This window comes from Pinus tabuliformis, chromosome 4_2 (genome assembly GCF_031772625.1).
Source record: "Pinus tabuliformis cultivar Carrire ecotype Pingquan chromosome 4_2, CPIR1, whole genome shotgun sequence".
In the NCBI taxonomy this organism is placed as follows: domain Eukaryota; kingdom Viridiplantae; phylum Streptophyta; class Pinopsida; order Pinales; family Pinaceae; genus Pinus; species Pinus tabuliformis.
This window is the reverse complement of record NC_142304.1, coordinates 744239675-744243994: the sequence shown is the minus strand read 5'-3', so window position 1 is coordinate 744243994 and position 4320 is coordinate 744239675. Positions and strand designations below refer to the sequence as shown.

Sequence of the window (4320 nt, the reverse complement as noted above, 5' to 3'; positions counted from 1 at the left end):
AAGCATGATCCATCTCTTGACCATATTTTTTGAGGCTACTAAATTTCCTTCAATTAGGCACCAATTGAAGAATTGAAACTTAGGTTCAGCATTATGTTTAATCCTTATTGGTTCTTGTTGTACTAGGGCAGCCTCGAACCCAACTTCTTACCATACTTGTCAAGCCACTTTTTTGTGCAACCACTGTTTATGTTTTGCAAAGATAATATGTAAATTAAGTAAAAAGATCGGATAATTCTCCATATTTGTTACCTTGAGAAATTGGCATAAATGAATATAAATATATACATTGAGATTTAAAGATATATAAAATTTTAAAAACATTAAAAAAATACACTAAAAAGTTAAATTTAATATATCAATTATTATTTGCTTAATTATGAAAACCAAAGTACAATTTTTTCAATTTAAAAATCTTATCGGCCTCTCTTTGCACTTTTTGGGGCAATTGATAGTGATAGTTACTTTAGTTACCTAGAGATGCAGGTTGGCTTTTTGAATAGGACCAACTTGGTCATGGAGTTTTTGAATTTTCAGAGTGGGAAACGTCCTGCTCAGATGGCTAAAGTCAAGCCGTACTTGTATTTCGCCTGTGGATACTGCAAACACAAAAGCAATTGTCATTTTTCCCATGCTGAAAACCATATTTCAGTTCCATTCTCATTGATAAATAACCCTTATGGATCATTGAATGAAGAGCCAATCTCCAATGGATCGTTGGAGAGGTTGGAGTTGGAATTGTAGGATTTGGTGACAGAAAAGAGAACTCCCATTTCCATCGCCTCATTACCTCGGTTGTACTATGAGATATATGGGAGGACTCTGCAAGCAAAAGGCTACTCAAATGAATCTCAAAGGCATGGAAAAGCAGGTTACATCTCACTAAGCTCTTGGAATGATTGAATAACACAATTAGATTGACTGACAAGTATGTTTCATGGCTTTTGGAAATTCCTCTTTTTCATGACTTTTCTGGTTTATGATTCAAAATGCTTAGTAATAAGTAGGGAAGGACTCCATTCATTGTTCAAACCTATACATCTATAGGGGTTTGAAGTCCTCCTCTGTGTAGGGGAATGCTCTTCCCCAATCAAATAGATAAATAACTAAATAAATTTATTTTAACAACTTTAAAAAAGTCTTGTGGCTTTAAATTTACTCTGTCCCTTGAATATATAACTTCAAATGAAAGAAACAATGTAAAAATCATGTGGACTTGAACTTTGGATTGTTCTATATAGACCACATGGACAACATGCAATTATTTTAGAAGAGTATTGATTGCAAGAGCTTGTCATATTTATTTGACATTCCATGCTGAGAGCACTTTTATAGAGGAAGATTTCTCCAATTATTTCATGTGGTCCTTCATTTCATTTATATGCATTTTTTTTTTAAGCTTTCCTTCCTCATTCGTATGGAATTCATTACACTTGTGATTGTTTCGTAGGACATATCAACCTGTACAGGACGTGACAATACTGTACCAACATAAGAGAATGCTTGGATTTGTAACATTTGTATACTTAGAGACTGCAAAAATAATCCTGGACAATGGAAATCCACGTTATGTTTGTCGTTCTTGTGTTCTTGTCAAGCTGTATTGAGAAAAAGGCAGGCATGGACATAGGTAGAATTCTTCTTTCAATCCTTATTCTACATAAACTTACTCGATTCTTGGGCATGAAGAAAAGGGAAAATACATCAACTCAGAATCACCAATGAATGGATCTTCTTCAAATAATCAGAAGGATGAGCCACTAAGTGACAGAGATTTGGATTATCTTGTTATCGTTTTGGGAGTGCTTGTTAACCTAGTTAGGAAGGATAGTAAAGCAAGAAACATCGTGGTGCTTCAAGTGTCACATTGTCTCACAATACTAGAGGAAGTTCTGAGGATCAGTGTTTCGGAGAGGTGTAATTGCATTACTATGTTCTTTATTTTTAGGAAACATCGTGTTTCTTAAAGTGTCACATTATCTCACAATAGTGGAGGAAGTTCTGAGGCTTGGTGTTTCGTAGAGGTGTAATTGCATTACTATGTTCTTTATTTCTAGCAATGTAATTGCATTAAGCTTTCTAATTAGGTTATCATTCACTACCTCATATGTTTATCGCAATGCAGCAGAGGATCAAAGCGTGGCCCGAGGTTGTGATCTACAGGTGATTTAGGTGCATTAGGTACTAGATTCTGAGTGAACGAAACCTTCAAACAAAGGCTATCTACGGGTTTGTTGGGGTAGTTAAAAAAATGTCAAATTTGGAGAAGCTAGATTAAGCAACCACAAGCATTGACCGATGGCAGATTGCATTCATTGCGGGTCCCTCCACCTGTCAAATTTCGATCTGGCATCTGGATGCCAAGGCATGGAACCCAACATGGGTATCTATGGTGAATGTGTGTTATCCATGCATTAAATGCTTGATAGTAGACCCGTTATTTGTTTCCTGATTTTTTTGGTTTCTGTGAACATTTTATGAAGGCTAATTTAATTATTTAATGTATTTTTTTATTTTTATTTTTGTGTCTTTTTTAATATTTTTTTTGATCAATTTTATTCAAAGATTGTGGAGTGTGGGGCTGGAATGTGCAGGGCCAAATGAGGCCTAGGCTTGAACAATGAATGTGTTGAGGCTGAATGAGGCATTTGGTCTCGATTATCTCTATAGCCACACTTTAAAACATGTCATCGACATTTGAAATTAACACATTTTCTGAACAGGAAACTTAAATTACGTAATCAATGTCATGAATCGATGATGTCAAGGCTTAAGAATATGGCCAATATAAATTAAAATCAGATTCCATACCAACTGTGTATAAGGTGAATATCCATTTCATGTTTCAACTACCACAAACATCTTCACCATATTGAAATCTGACTAAGGTGGGTTGTTAAACAAAGGAGAAAGTTATGCCTGGAAAAAATTAAATTCCACATAATATTTAAATCCTCGTAAAAATAAAAATTTGGAGTCGATACAAGATTTGATTCATAGAAAAAGGAATAAGGTTAAAAAGGCCACAAATGGATAGAACTTAAAAATTAGGCACCTACATAAAATTTCAAGTTGGGTCAAGAATTTTCGATGTCTAAGATAACTACTCATATGACTGCTTGTGCAAGGTGAGGAATAAGTAATAGACACTGTTGTACCATAAATTCATGAAAGAGTGTGCAAAACGCAGAGGTAGAACATTGTTAGGAGCGTGAGAATAGGAAGTGTAGACCCCCTCCTCGAGGCATGAATTTTAAATCCCATATGCCCGTCAAACGAAAATTTGATGACTTTTTTCACTATTCATACTCTTCATTTTCTGTTCTACCCAAATTTGGGAGTGTCAACCTCCCCTTATCGGAAACTCTTTAAATGACTCTTATATTTAAATTTTCATTAATATCTCTATGAAAGTGCCTTGTTTTTTTTCTACGTTAAAATATGTGTTTCGAGATACTAAAATTCATGAAAGAGTGTGCAAAACGCAGAGGTAGAACATTGTTAGGAGCGTGAGAATAGGAAGTGTAGACCCCCTCCTCGAGGCATGAATTTTAAATCCCATATGCCCGTCAAACGAAAATTTGATGACTTTTTTCGCTATTCATACTCTTCATTTTATGTTCTACCCAAATTTGGGAGTGTCAACCTCCCCTTATCGGAAACTCTTTAAATGACTCTTATATTTAAATTTTCATTAATATCCCTATGAAAGTGCCTTGTTTTTTTTCTACGTTAAAATATGTGTTTCGAGATACTAGACAACCATACTTTTATTATTAAGGCTTTTAATCTTTTAGGGTTAATAGTTTTGATTACGTACATAAATTTTAACATGTCAAAGAACTAAAATAGGCCACATGGTTAGGATGATGAGTATCTTAACTCACCATTGGATGAGATGGATTTATGCATCACTCTAGCCATATTAGAGGTGGCAAACCTGCATCAAGATGAAAATACTAAATGGAAGTAGCTAGTTGCAAGAAACATGGCCCATCACAAATGACTTGTTGGTTAAACTCAATCATAACATCTTAAATCTTGTAGCTACAATCTATGATAAGTTGTGTTTTAATAACATGTATTTTGAAGTAATGATGATTATGTATATCAAATGTTCTAAGGACCAGAACTTAGTAGTGAAAAAAAGTATACATGATCAATTTTTTAGTTCTCGCACAATACGTAGATAGAATTAAGGAAGTGTTGTAGCAGCTGCAACACCCTCCAAAATATTAGCCCGCATCCAATTTCAAAGCCTCCTTTGAGAGTTTTACTTGATTTTTGCACACACTCGAGATCACTCCATGAGCTTGTGTG

At 34.7% G+C, this 4320-nt stretch overlaps 1 pseudogene; it reads left to right on the top strand.

Annotated features, from left to right (window-relative positions):
- The first annotated feature begins 516 nt into the window (after positions 1-516).
- LOC149171744 (zinc finger CCCH domain-containing protein 18 pseudogene) lies at positions 517-1607 on the top strand (annotated as a pseudogene).
- Positions 1608-4320: the final 2713 nt, after the last annotated feature.